Here is a 16111-nt window from a genome sequence, read left to right on the forward strand (position 1 = left end):
TTTTTTTTTATATGTTTTTGGGATTTTTGACGTATACTGATTCACGAAGTTGTGCTTGCAGGGGTTGAGCTCTGCTCTTTCGGCCTGCCTCTCAACTGTCAATCAGTTGTAACTACTAAATTTTTTTTCCCCCCCACACCAAAAAAAAATGTTGTTTTTCTGCAGCTTTGTTTCCTTGGTTTGAACCTATGACCTCTTGTTCTTGAAGTTGCAGGATTCAAGAATTTCTCTTGTCGATTCCTGTTGCTTTCTTGTACATAGTGATCTGATCATATTGCCTCTTTTTCTTCTATCTGCTAGCTCTAGCAAATTTATCGCCTCAAACCTTTCCTCGTACCTCTTGTTTTTTTCAGTTCTGGAAGCCATTATGTAGCGTGTCTGCACCTTTTCCAGGTTGATGTGCTTTTTGAGATATGGGCACCGTACAACGGCTGCATATTCTAATTTTGGTCTCCCAAAGGTTGTGAACAATTTATTTAATATTTTGACCTCCATGTACAGTATTTAAAACTAATTCTGAAGTTGGACGCTCCTCGCTCAGTGTTCTTTACATGGTCGTCAGTAGTGATGGAACAATACAGTATTAAGATTTCTAACATTTCCAATGCCAATTCCACTAAAAATTATCAATTCCAATTCTTTTCAAAACAATAGTTGGATACTTATTTTTTCTGAAAAGGTACTTCAGTTTGGAAAATTTAATGCTTGATATTATGATCATGGTAAATTTATTGATTATAATAAATCGATTTAAGAATAGAAAACAATTGGTAAATCCAGCTTAAAACCATGCCATTATACATGCAGATATACATGCTTTAATTGTGTACAGTACTATATAGGAAAATACAATTTGTAATCTTATTTCAAAAAGTTAATATTATAACTAGCTCAACTGTTAATTCCAATTCCTTTTTATTCAAAAAGTAATTCTTAATCTACAAAACACAAGAAAATAAGAAACACTGAAAACATTACATTACCCATCACAGGTGTACGTATTGTATGCAATTTACGTTACAATAATATTTTTAATCCTTTTTCAAATAAAATTATATTGCAATAGTAAAATGAAACTTTAGGGCATAATACTTTGTTAATTATCATAATTTAAACAATTTTCATTATTTCCTGAAACGAAAAGAATATTTTTTTATTAAATGTTAAATAATCGTTTTAAAAATTGAAAGTCATGATAAATTTCTCTCAATTCAGATACTAATTCTGATTACTGAAAGATGCTCAATTCTTCAGATTCCGATTAATCGTCCCATCACCGGTCCTCGGGTGACAATCCAAAATACATCTGAAATGTGCATATCTTCTATGCACAATGTAGCATATGCACTGTGGTTCACTTACTCTAATTCATTACAAGGTGGGAACACATTTCTGTTTTCTTAAAGTCAGCATTGGTTAGCCTATACTGAGGTATGTGAACCAACCAGCTTTGCAACTATCGTAGGTACAACTGATAAGTAAAGATAAGTAAGAGACGGGTAAATCCCATCTTCAGCTGAAATTTATTTATCAAAGATTTCTACTTTTCCACTCTTTTGAGAGGAATGAAAACAGTTTTGCCATTCTGAAATGGGGTAACCCTACACTTGTGTCAAACCTGAAAGAAGCGAGGTTGTGACCATATGGTCCAAGGTCAAATACAAGTAAAGTAATAGCTCACTGCCACCTTTTTTCTTCCCTGTGCATTCACTAGTGACAAATAATTAGTGGTAACTAATATTGCAAGAAATGCCCCCATGTGATTTGAAAACCTCCTTTTTTTACATTGTGATAAATTCTGTAAAGTAAAATAAATAAAATGTAGCCATTTACACTACAGGCCTGGCATATCATTTATCCAGTAAATGTCATATTACCAATTACAGTACTGTATATTGCTTTCTTGTGCAGGGGCCAATAATTAACAGCTTTTTTTTAAATCTGTTAGTAGGATTATGTACAGGTATTTAAAAGAAAAAAATGGACACAATCTACATATACTGTGCTAGAAACCAGAAAATGTTGATTCCATTCGTTCTAGCAATAATTGTTCAAGATAAATCACATTTCTAATATGGGGGTTTTATAGAGAATTTGTTTGTTTTAGCTACAGTATGTTTTGTGGTTTTGTTTCATCTTGCAATCAGATCTTATATGCTGTGTAATGTGCATCTCTGAACTGCCTGGTTAGGTTTTCATGCTGTTCTGTTTTTGTGTTAAGATTTAATTAGCATACAGTACTTTATTCTGCTGTGGAAGAGTCCTGGTACAGATGTAATAGGCTTAGTCCCGTTTAATTTTGTTTTATGGTACAGTAAGTGCATTAGTGTTTTCTAAGTGCATATCAAGTTGCAATTTTGTTCAAATATCCTCATCTGATCCATGCAACCTATCTCCATGAAATTACCTTGCTCTTACTGTTCCTTATTTAATATTTGAAAACTATTAACTATATGCTTTATACTGTACTATTAAACATACCTACTACAGTATACTCAACATGCTAATTGCTTTTATAATTCTAGGAATCTATCCAGATTCCTTTCTATTCATAAAATAGTGATTAATGCATTTAATTAATCTTTAAGTACTATAGCCCAGCACTATGCTTTACAAGCATAATTCCTAGACATATTAAACTCTCCCTCCCACACACACCCCTACTTTTTTTAAGCATTTCTCCAGTTACTTGTTCATCTATGCTTATCCTTTTTCTCTCTTTCTCTCCTTATTTCTAAGACTCCTTACTTCAGACATTTTTTTCCCTTTTTAAGTTATGGTATTATTTGTTTTCTTCCATTTTATCTAGAAGAATTCCAGATATAAAACAAAAAATATTTTTTGATGTATGTATACCACTCTTGAACAAACACAAATATCAAAACTCAAGAACCAAAAGGATGGAGTCTCACAGGGTAGCATTTTGAGATTATTCTGATAATGGATATCATGATTTTATACAGTACAGTACTGTACTTCCAGAAATTACATAAATATTTTGTGTGGTGTCGTGAACGGAGCACGTACGAAGGATCCTCCAACAGTTTCTTATTAAAGCAGCATAATGAGCAAAGTTTAGTCTCTTGTTTCTCACAAGCTGAAACAATTAAATGCACCCAGATAAATCACTAAAAATCAACGGCACAGTTATTGCTGATGAAAGAGCTATAAATTATTGGGGTTTGATATGCACCTCTTTCAGGCTCTTAATATTTATTTATTCATATTTTTTCATCAAGAAAGAAGCCAAGCCACTTTCACATTCGACGAGGGGGAGAGGACTGGTGGACTCGACTACAGCTGTGTAATGCCCTCATAATCCTGTGACTGATGTATGGATGTGATGTGTACTTTTCAATACAAAGAGTGCACTTAAAATACTTGATGCTATTAATCATATAGGATTTTGACTGCCATATGTATTTGCATTCAGGACAGCGCCATCCCAAAGTTAGTGAGTGGTATACCATCACGAGAGCAACTAAGGTCAACCTCCTGTGCCCATCATGACTGCAGACCTTCAATACCAATTCTATAAACTTGTCCTGCACCTTGGTCTGAAAATTTTGTTGGATTCACACACTACTGTATCCAAACTGTAAAGCTTCATTCCAGAGTCGCGTTCAGGATATGCAACTTTTAATATGGGGTTCAGAATGACTCCGATGGAAGCCTCGAGGATGGCATCGTCGAAGCGCTCGTCAACAAAATGCTGCTAAAAGGAAAAATAGTCTAGTATCCCAGTTGCTGGACTCCCAAATAAATTTTTGGCCCATTTAGAGACCTTGATCTATTTTGATGCAGTGCAAAGATTTAAGATTGGGTGGACTATGCAACCATGTTTCCAGGTGATGAAAGCGGCTTCACTGTCAAGAGTATCACTTACATTCATGGCTCAGCTTGCTACCATTTGGACAGCGGTACAGTATATGCTGTACTGTATACACACTGGAATTATTTGTGATCTACTCTGGTACATGAAGCACAATAGACTCTGCAGGGATCCTTGAGACTGTACGCCCAATGGTGATCAGCATGTGGGCTGTGGTTGCAAATACTGTACTAGTTATGCATAAAATAGTTACAATGCCATGTGTTTGGTGCTTGGGAGTGCAAATATTCGGGCAAATGAATGAGTGGGCCACAAAAAATGCCTTTCACAAAAGTTTGCCATAAAGAACTTTTTGTTTTTGTTTCGTGAATATGGCGGATGGAATGGTCATACATATAGGTGGTAGTGTGTGACTGATAAAAGGAAATAAAACTATGACTGTGTGATAAATAAAAGAAGTACAGCCTGTACAGCATACAGAAATAAGAATATTTGGAGGATTGTCAAATCACATAATGGTCTCTGTAAGATAGGGTGATGAATACCATCATGCCAAGTGGTGCATGATACTAAACAAACTGGTTCAGTATTGCAAGTATTTGGAGAGATTAAGAAAGTGGCAAGAGCATTTGATTACGAGGTGTGTGTGTGTATCTTGTAGATGCAGCACAATGAGTAAGGAGGGGTAAAGAATTGTTTAAAGTACAGGTATTATTACTAGAGTAAAGGATGTATGAAAAGATTCAGAAAAAAGTAGAAAAAAATAAACAAAGAGTTTAAATAAAAACAAAATATACTTTGAAAACTATTAAGTTAACTATCAACTATTTTCTTAAGTAAAAAAAAAAGTCTTATCAATGAGATGTGCAGTAACATGAAAGGGAATACTGTACTGTACTGTATTAAATAAAAGCATAGGGAAATGTTAACTGTAGAAATCAGCAGTGTATTATGAAAATAGGTGGAAAAAATGCAAATGTATACATACTGTAACTGGATTTGCTGGTGCAAGAAGAGTGCTAGATCATCAGTATACTGTCTAAGCTCACTTATCCGAATTATATGGGAAGGACCCCCCCCCCCCCCCTCCCTGCTGGATAAGCCAGACATTCAGATAAGTTGAATTCTTTCAGGGGAAATCCAAAAATAACCATGCTTGTATTTTTTTTTATACCATAACCATCATAATTCTTATTTCCACACACTGTAAATCGATAATATACTTTAAAAGAGAAACGTTAGCTTACCTTGTTGTAGTTTTTCTTCTTGTGTGATCTTCTAATCTTGAAGTATGTAGGTCTTGAAAATTCACATAACCTAATATCTGGTTATTCAAATTTCTGTTCAGATATGGGGAAATTTAACAAAAAATTATCTGAACTGATTTTGGCTGGATAACCTAAATATTCAGTTCATCGGGCTTCGGATATCTGAGCTCATACAGTATTACATTTCTGACAGTCTTGGTGTGGAAAGGCATTTGCCCAGAGAAGCTCCATGTAGGTATTATACAAAAAAGTTAAATGTTTGTATAAAAAGACACCTGTCCGCCGTACCTTTAACTAAATAGCATCTCTAAGAAACGGCAGCACACTTCAGAACAACTTGGCCCACAGTATCAGCACAGAAGATACAGGTGTGTATGATTAGAGTAGAAATGATCAAATGCAAGGTAATGGATTGAAATGACTGTAGAGGATGTCAGACATCAAGGAAAGTGATACTGTACAAAGTTGCTGGTGGCTCACTGTTAACACGCTTACCCCACACCTTACGAGCAGTTTGGTTTGTGTCGTGTCCTGGCCATGAAGGATTGATTAGGCACCAATTCTTAACTACCGGAGGTACTAATCTCTCTCCACCCAGTAGCAATTGAGTACCTGTTTGTTAACTAATTGGTGGGTTGTGTTCCTGGGAAATGAGTAGGTAAGGCTTACTATGAGCTGTGAGAAAGGAAAGCTCCCAGCCTGTTAACAGCAGTCAGAAGTCACCTGTTCCTTACTTGTACTATATAATGAAAAAGATAATTGATTGTGAATATATTGAGCTGTGACTGCATGATTAAATAAAATAATGTTGAGCATAAGACTTAGCATTAGTCTACTTAGTTTAGTGTGCAAAGGAACTTAATTAATGAAAATGTGGGTTCCATTATGGACTTGGAGATTTTATGACAACGTGATAAGCAGACTTTAGCTTTGTGGAAAGATGAAATGCAATGAAATTCTCATTTTATCAAGTTGCACATATGTAAGAGTTGATGGCATAAATGACTGGTTTGATATAAATGTAAGCAGACACAAATACTGTTTAATGTTTCAGTGTTCAGTTTTGTATATAGATGGTCATAAAGGATGTCAATATAAAAAATTAAAGATGTGAACTTTAGTATATGATAGGCATAAAGAGAATTCAGTGATCAAATTCAACATTATGCAGATGATGCAGTTCTACTGTTGATGAAGAATGCGAGATACACAGTACGTACATCCAGTGGTAAATAAGTTCTTGGGGTTTCAGTACTAAGCTACAACATAACACCGAGTTATAAACAAAAGCATTACTGGTGAAGTGCTGTTAATGGTCAATTTGTAAATGGCTTTCTATAAACACCTGGGATGTGTTGATAACAAAATGGTAACTTTGTGGAAGTGAAGTTCAGAGAATGAGTCAGCACAGGGAAGAACTGTACTGGGTGTGGATTGTACCTGGATGGGGTTCTGGAAGTTCTCCCCCCAAGCCCGGCTTGGGGCCAGGCCGGTGCTGTAAGTAGTTGTGGTGAGAGGGCTTCTGGAGATATGGTGGTGCAAATCTTGCCAATACAAAGGATAGTGTAGCAGTAGATATTAATAATTTTATTAGCATGGATGGTGTTTGAAGAACAGCTAGGAATAATGATTCTTTATGAAGATATGGATGAGTGATAGTGATGATTTTTGCACATGGATTATGGGTTCTGTGAATTGTGATGAAAGAGTATTTGTGGATGCGAGGAGGGCTGCATGTCTAAATTGTTAAAATTTGTTTAAATTGTTAGAATAGACAAATTTTTTAAAAGAGTGAATGTTTGCTATTCATTTGGACAAATACCTCTACCTTCTCTGGACCTAGTTATGGATAAATGCCTCACCCGCATCTCGACAAATGCCACTTCACCTCTGAACAAATGCTTTTCCACCTCTGGACAAATGTGTATCCACCTTCTCAGGACAAATGCTTGCTTCTCCAACTCTAACTACCACCTCCCACCATTTCTGGGCAAATTTTACTTCACTGTCTCAGAACAAGTGTCTCCACCTCATGAAAGTGGGAAATAGGATAGTGATAATGATGTATAGAAACAAGACAACACAACAAATTAAGAGCAGCAAAACTGAATGTAAACCAGGATATCATTACACCAGAGCTAGAGGAAGCTAAGTAGTACAGTACTTGGCCAATTTAAAGTATGTGATATTAAATAAACAAATCCACAAGGGCCGTGATGAGGATTCAAACTTACGCCCGGGATAATCCCAGACGCTGCCGTAGTTGATTGCGCCACGACATGGCAAAAGAATTGCAACCGGAAGGTCAGTATATAAAAACCCCATATTTTTCCATGTCGTGGCGCAATCGACTAAGGCAGTGTCTGGGATCATCCCAGGCGTAAGTTCGAATCCTCATCACGGCCCTTGTGGATTTGTTCATTTGATATATCATGCTATTGTGATTTCTGTGTGTTTGCCATATTGACCAGTTCTGTACTCTGCACTCAGCTGTTGACCAGAAATCCACATACTGTACCAAGAGATTTGCTAGACGCATGTTTTCCGCAACTAAACCTTATAGCAAAGGCCACTTGTAAAATGGTGAATAATTCTGAAAAGGAAGCAAATAGTATTTTTACCAAATAATTTTCTTAGTATTGTTTTTTTGGCACTTTCATTACATTGCATAATACTGTATTACAAATTTTACGGCTGTTGAACAAATCCACAAGGGCCATGACGAGGATTCGAACCTGCGTCCGGGGGCATCCCAGACACTGCCTTAATCGACTGAGCTATGACAGGGTTAAAAGGGTTGAAACCGAAGTTCTACTGAACTTACTGGATCCCGTAGCCTCTCCGAGGCACAAACCAGGATTTTACACAACCTCCCCACCCCCCTGCACCCAAGCTATGTCAACAGGCCGTTCTCCCTCTTCGCCCTTACATCATTACACACAGAGATCACACTAACGTGATGCATCAAATGCATTATCCAGTAAGTTCAGTAGAACTTCGGTTTCAACCCTTTTAACCCTGTCGTAGCTCAGTCGATTAAAGCAGTGTCTGGGATGCTCCCGGACTCAAGTTCGAATCCTTGTCACAGCCCTTGTGGATTTGTTCGTTTACTGCTGTTATTTATCTTCGATATGGTGAAGCTACCATAATGCCTGCACCTGGTTAGCAATACGTTAGTCTTACAAGTTGTGGTGCTTGTTTTATCTTTGTTTTGAGCTGGTTTCTGTAGTACAGTCCTCAACATATTCCAGTTACAGACTAATAGGTAGTTTTTTGTCCTAGCCATCTGCAATGCAGTATATCCAGTATCCCAAAATAAGCTAAGAAGTGTGAAGCTACTAATATGCAAAGTTGTGTCAGCTAGATTAAGACTAGACAGTGCAAGACTTTGCACATGGGCACTTAAAAATAAGATATGGAATAAGTTCAGCGAAGAAAAATTAAAGAAATGTACCATAAGTAGAAAAGTAAGATATTTGAAGTATGCAGCATGTTACTTTCAAAAGCCCCATCACAATACAAATGGTACCTCTTGCAGCTTGTACATTACAGTATTTATATTACACACTTTTCCCCAGTCTCTTAACAACCCTATGTGCAATCATAACGTATTTAGTTGCAGTTTCCTGTTGACATCTATTTATGTTTTTGTTTTTATTTTTTTTTAAGCCTTTCACATTTTTGCTTTGTCCAATTATACGAAAATCACACTTTTTTGCAAACATTCTAAAACTGGATTGTCTCGCTTTCTTCACTTGATCTCCTAGATCCCACTCGCAGACAATGCAGATTTCTTGTTGAGGTTGCAGGAGTGGACACGTACACAGTTTCTTGGCTTTAAGGTAAAGTGAGACTTCTCTCATCATTTTTGCAAACGTATAGAAAATGTGCGATATACTTATACCTTGAAAACCAAGATGAATGTTTATAACTATATTATATTTATACAACAGAAGATACATTGGACAAGTTAAAATTGGTAAAGCCATGTTTTATTATTTAAAAGTTGCTAGTTAGTGCAGCATTTCTGGTATTAAAGCTATTTATTGCCTTTTTACCATAGTCTTTTGGTAAAATATGTCTTGATTGCTGTATGTGTTCAATGAAAATTATTATAAACAGTATTAGGAAGAAAATTTCTCAATTTTTTTCAAGTATTCTTGGGGTGCTTTGAGGTGGGGTATCCTCTAATTTAGTTTTTCAGATTTTGAAGTGCTAAAACCACCTAAGGAATTAATTGTTAAATACACTTTGTTAATGTAGTACCATACATTAAAAATGTACCATAAAACAAAACAATGTTTTATGCCTGAACAGATTCAGACACTTCATTACAATTTTGTTCAAAAATGTTTGAGTCTTAAAAATTTTTAATACAGTACAGTACTAGATTTCAGTAGTACAGTATACTGTACATGACACTTTTGCTGGGATATTCACCTATTTCACCAGATTTATAACAACTGGTTTGCTGTTTTGACGTACTGAGTTACATTGAAGAGAATTTGAACTCATCTCAGAGTGTGAATGGAAACTGATTTGGGACTTGTTGTAACTCCTAAAGAAATGTCATTTAATCAAAATTTAGTTGCTAGTTTGCAGTGATTAGTACAGAATTTGTTATTGTTTTGCAACCCATTCTAAATATACAGTACTGTATAGGAATTGAATAAATACCAGTAAACAGTTTTCCCCCCTCCCTTTCCTGGTTTATAGCTGAAGTATGCCAGGCACATAACAGTTTCAACATACTGTAGTTCACACTTCCACTTCTGTAATAAACTTGGGCAGGCAATTAAAAAGTTAATGGTATAATTCATATTTAATTGGTGAATATAGCTTCCACCCTAGCTTGGGCCAAATGATGTGGCACATGCAGTAAACAGTGCATAGTATTAACATAAGGTTGCTCTAAATTAATATTGAAGTTAAAATCATTATGACGTATCAATCCTGAAGATGGTGCTAGTCTATTAGTCTATGCAGTGTTGGAAAGCTTGCCTAAGTGAATATATGAAGCTGCGGAAATAGATGGAAACCTCTTTAAATTGTCTCACTACTGTAATTAGGTTAGATTTATACAGTACTTGTACTGAATAAGAAAGCATTCTCAGATAAGCCCCCCTGCCCTTTGATGTGATTTTTTTATTGTTTATGGATTGGGGAAGAAGGGGGGTGCTTGTATTCTCCACAAATCCAGTTTTGCTGTTGAATGTGACATTGTAAGTTTCTTTTCTAGTCAAAGGGTAGAGGTTGCCCCACTTGTTCCATAAACCTTGTACAGTACTGTATATGAATATTGACAAATCTTCTCTTGGTGCAGGTACTGAAGTAAGGCTTCAAACCCTTAATTCAGTAGGGCTAGTGTCACAATGAACAGTGCTTTGCCACCATTCCATAAATGGTATTTTGGCTGATTACCTGCCAAAAATAGAACAGTCCCAGAGAACTCGCACTGATCATATACTGTACTGTGACATACTTCTCAAAATTTACCTGGCACTTGTCTGGATATCACTGTCCTACTACTACATCTATAGAAGTAGCATTGTGCATGTCCACAAGAGTGACAATGAGTACACAAGAAACAATCAGTAATATCAAGTTCTAGCACCAAGATTAAATATAGTAGTTATAATATACAGTACTCTACTGTACATTGATATGTAAATCTACCTTTCACATTGCCAATTAACTCCAAGCTTAAATATAACCTTTGATAGAAGAGAACTATGCTCTTTTAGAGATTATAGGTGGAGTAGAACGTTATGGAAAGGAGTTTAGTGTATTCCATCTCCTAGCCAAGTCAAAATTAACTGGAAATTTGACCGTGGTGCTTCAATACACATAACTAAAAAAAGTTCCCCTAAGGAGCAAGCTGGGACATCTTAAAACAAATTGTGTTGACCAACTAATCTTGTTTCGTGAATTAAGAAAACAAATATCCAGCATATTCTAATTCTTATGATCATTACAGATTATTAACAAAAATCTCATTCCATAAAGCAAAACTAAAACATAATAAAGCCACTTTTTAACCCAACACATTCGCTAGCAGCAAATAAACTTTATTAACATCCATCTTTTCTGCTCCAAATCCTTATAACACATTATCACCTGCAAATTTCTGTTCAACCCTCTAAAACAGTTACTCAAACATACACATAACCTACAAATATCCATAACTATAAATTTCATCTCATCTCAACATCTCAGATCAGATCAAATGCATCAAATGATGCATTTGATGCAACATCTCAAATTCATCTCAACTCAAACATACACATGACCTACAAATTTCCATAACTATAAATTTCATCTCAAAACATAACACCTATGCTCTCTTGAAAACAATCCTACTATATATACTGCAACAGCTGACCTCAATCCAAGTTTATATTCCTATCTACATTCCCCTATTTCTGTCAATAAATCTGGTACTTTGTATCAGCAGCACAGCCTGTACAACTATAAAACACATCATCTAAACACAAAAGGAAAATGATGTCTACTCATTTCCTGAACATCCACTGAGAAATAGAAGATATTGGGCAACAATACTGTACACAATCACAGTATGAACTTTAAGCATTACACTCCTGACATAACCTGACCCCAAACTTGATGTGTAATAAATACAGGTGGTTCTTGATTTGAAGAACCACCTTCAAATCATACCTGAAGGTGTATAGGAAAGATAGTTAGGTTCTAGAAACCTACAATCATCCACCGGTTTCACTTTACTCAATAATACTGTATACTTAATGCATTTGAGCATTGATATGTAATGCTGCTTCTACATATACAGTCCATAATGGTTGGGATATATAATATTAATGTAAAAATACAATCCAAAAAGTTTGTGAAACAAGATGTGGCATGCGTGGTAGCCTGGCAAACTACTGAGGATGTGTTTGGATTGTGGATTAGCTGCTTTAATCAGTTCTCAACCTATGTGCAGTCAAATTTTATCAAAGTACATGTACTGTGTTGGTACTTCGAAAAGATGTTAATCTTAACCGTGTATCTAAATCTAAGTTGCCTGAAATCATGTAAATCAAAGGCTGCCTGTACAACATTTACTACAACAAAGACCACTTTCTGCTTGGTGTGACCATTTCACCAAATGTAGACTACAGAATATAACCAAGCACAATCAATATTTGTTAATATCAAAATAGTGAGATACATATATACACACAATATATATATATACAGGTATAGATATATTTGTTTTTCTTAGTGTTTGCTACTTTTTATTTAAATACAGGTACAGTTTGTCCATTATCCAGTCGTATGCGCAGTTTTTATGCAATTATTTACTATTTGTTTAACCCCTAGAGAGCATAGATGTTTTTTGTGGCTGCCAGCTATTTGCAGTTGAAAAATATATAAAATATTAAAATAAGAATTTGAAATATAGAAAATTTTGTACTGTACTGTATTTGAAACTAATTCCATATAGTGTACTGTATTTCCTTGGAGAGACAGACTTCCATATTAATTATATTCTGGGTTTGTCATGAAATCCTGACATTTGTATAGAAGGGGTCCCCGTAATTTAAATCGTCAAACAACTGTACTGTATTGACCATCAGAGTAATGTAGCCATTCTAGATTGAAGATAACATTGGAACCTCGAGTGACGTGCAACTCCAATTACGATCATTTCGAGTAACGAGCAAGCCACTCACAGAAAATTTGTCTCGATTGACGAGCTTTCGCTCGAGTAACGAGCAAACCACATGGTGCTTCCTGGCATTCCTGCTGGTTTTCAGATGCCTCCGACAACAGTGTTGTTGTTTCGCAAGACGAGCTCGGTGTCGAAACGGATTAAATTCGTCAATCGAGGCTCCACTGTATTTTCTTTTCCATCATAAAATGTGATTTCTCTCTCTCTTAACTGCTACTTGGATTTGCTTGGAATATTTCTTACTCTTTTAACTTGCTAGTGGGAGAATTAAGAATTTCCTACAATTCATATAACACTACAAAAGTAATTGCAGTACTTTTATTAATGTGTCTCCTTGCTCTCCTTTCCCGGTTTGGTGCCTTCTTTTGATAGGTATTTACTTTGCTCTCCTTCCATATATCATGACTTATCCAAACAAATAGCTTATAACTTCCAAAACATTGACCATAAAAGTTTCTATAATATGTAACTCACAAATATTTGATTGCATTTTTGCAGGGCAGTGTGTCTACTTATTTCATTAGCCACCATTAAATGTGACAATATTTACAATTACAACATCCTTATTTTTGAATAACCATACTAAGTCCTTCCTTATTTTCAGTTTAGTTATTCCTCCCACCATTCTATTAGTGTCTCCTTGCTTCTGTAAAAAAATGGCCTTTGAAAAAAAGTAAAATAAAACAAACTGCTTTTATGTAATTTAAATGCCAGTACAGTATTAACAATTTGCAATGCTAAATACGAGAGGTGTATATTGTACATCTCCAAATATGTACAGTACTTCCAGGTACAATGGTCAGTGCAGTCAGGCTACAGCCAAAAGGTCCTGGGTTAAATTTCTGTGACAATACAAAAACATTTAGATGTTTCCTTTCACCTGAAGCCTTTGTTCTCCTAGCAATAAAATGGTATAGGATGGCTTTTTAAATAAAAAGAATTTCAGAACTGTATATCACTATATATCCCCTACTAACTACCAATAGGTTATTGCTGGCTTTGTTTTGCTTCCCCCTCCCCCCTCTCTCACCTTGAGAACTGTCACCTGCCTGAACCCTGGAATGTACAGTGAAGGTTTTTTTATATAATATAAATATACTGTATATAATACACACACACTCATGGGGGTTTACTTCTGTTATTTTCCTTGGTGTAACTTACACACTGCCTTTCATGCGAGACAAGGATCTTACGAGACTTCTATAGGTTGTACATACTTTTCATAAGTTTACGGTCATTTATATCTTTGACTCTCAATAGTGCTTTAATAGCTCTGTATTCTGTTAACCATTATCAACCTATAGTGAGGGAAATGGAACATTTGGTTGGATCTCGTCATTAGCAGATAAGACAGTTGAGTTTTGCTGGGTAGCAAGCTACATTGGTGTGTCTACTGCCCATTTCCTCAATTTGCCACCGTTTTGCCTAACCAGAGAAACACGTGAACCCGAGCTACGCATCTAACGTATCGAGACGAATATCGAGAGCATAAATAAAATTATGCTGTCTTAAATTTTATTATTATGCTACATATGTAAAGGATAACAATTTAGTAAAAAAAAAAAGACCTATTACATTAGAGGACCGGTTAAAACATAATGACCTAAAAGATGCCACTAGTAAAGAAAGCATTTGTCCAGTCCTATTTTCCAGACACCTCATTACACACTTATTATGACCAACAGGGTAGAAATCTGTTTAAAACAACTGTTGGAAACTGAGATGGATGGCTACTACCAATAACAAAGTTAACTCTTGGGCACTTACGGGAACAGAAAACCTACTCCTTTCTGCCCTAATTGTATTGTTATGCTTGCTGTCATTCATCTCCTAGTTGAATGTCCAGATTTTCAGGATTATTGTAAATTTTGGTTCTCAGTCCCTATACTGAATTGTTATGAGTGATATCTAAGAATTCTTGCATCATCTGCCACATAAATAGTGCATAGTATAGCCACATTGACTTAGTGCTTTATACCACACTACCATGGATAATAAACATTTCATTCACCTGGGCACTAGGGGTTGGTGGTTCAAGTCTTCTAGTCTCTTAGTGTCCAGGTGAATGAACCTAACAAATAGCCAGAATACACTACTTGGCTTACATTTTCTTGTTGTCTCTTTCTCGTAAATGGATTACCAGCCTTGACATTGTTATTCTTTTCAAATTCATCAAACATCTTTTTGTTTTTGTTGTCCAATCGAAGACTTCATTAATATCGGATTGTAGTTCATCAGTGTCTTCCTCTGTAGAAGAAACATAAAAATTACAAGCTGACATTAATCAAGTCTTCAATTTGGCAACAAAATACTGTAACATGATGTTTAACAGTGATAAGTGCCAAGTACAGTACTTAGTTATAGTTGAAATGTTGAACTTAAATGAAATACAGGATAAAAAAACAACCGAACCTACTCATAGAGGTAAAACAACATATAAAAAAATATTGGAATTATGATGTCTGATAACCTAACATTTAGTGAACATTTACCAAGTTACAGAGATGGGGATGGGGGGGGGGAATGGTGGGCAGGACTAGTGAATGGGAGGACTATAGCTTCTGCCAGGAAAATTATAAAATGGATTATGAGCATTCAAATCCAGGGATCCCACTACAATGGTAATGCTGTTTAAACCACTGATGCTGTCTCACCTTGAGACTGCTCATTTCTCACTGCCTTTTTTGCCAGAAGAGATTTCTGAAATAAAGGGATTACTCTCCAGATACATGGCACGCATAGACACGATAAAGTACCTTAATTATTGGGACTGTAACAAGATAACTCAAGGCTCCTGTAACTAGATAATTGTTACCATGTACTGTATAAAGAAAAATTCTGCTACTCAGGACACCATACTAGCATTGTCCATCTTCACTATTATGCCTGATCCCCCCCCCCCAAAAAATAGCGAGAATTTTACCAGTGCTGTAATAATAAATGGGAAGAAATTTAAATGAATACTGCTACTATATAAGGAATTTACCATGAGCTAGGATGAGAAACTTTTAATTGCTCTAGGAATTTACTGACCAAACATTAGCAACTACAGTACAATTGAAATATGGTATATAGCCTCATGCAAGTTACTTGTATACTGTAGTGTGGATTTTTGTGTGGTACAACTACATCCTATATAACCAATATTGCCTGGGTTCAGATTTTCTTACGCTTTTAACACTTTCTGTGCAGTACTTGCCAGTTGCTCCCTTAGGCAACAGGAATCTTTACAAACACCCTTTTTGGGATATGGGAGAACATTGCATACAATATTGATTGTTACCAGATGTTGTTTTGCAAACTCCCATGTAAATCAAG

General features: G+C 35.8%; 1 protein-coding gene across 4 annotated transcripts in view; it reads left to right on the top strand.

Moving 5' to 3' along the window:
- Window positions 1–16111, top strand: part of LOC123755892 (uncharacterized) — an 86539-nt gene that overhangs the window by 34503 nt on the left and 35925 nt on the right. For 2 of the 4 annotated variants that reach the window (XM_045738818.2, XM_069300116.1), the window contains one exon: window positions 8868–8942. The exons of 1 other annotated variant lie outside the window; for it this stretch is intronic. The gene's annotated coding sequence lies outside the window, so the exon portion shown is untranslated. Of the gene's footprint in view, window positions 1–1254; window positions 1379–8867; window positions 8943–16111 lie in introns of all 4 variants that reach the window. One more of the 4 variants, XM_045738819.2, reaches the window with a different exon arrangement.

The sequence above is a fragment of the Procambarus clarkii genome, chromosome 43 (assembly GCF_040958095.1).
Source record: "Procambarus clarkii isolate CNS0578487 chromosome 43, FALCON_Pclarkii_2.0, whole genome shotgun sequence".
NCBI classification, from domain to species: Eukaryota; Metazoa; Arthropoda; class Malacostraca; order Decapoda; family Cambaridae; genus Procambarus; species Procambarus clarkii.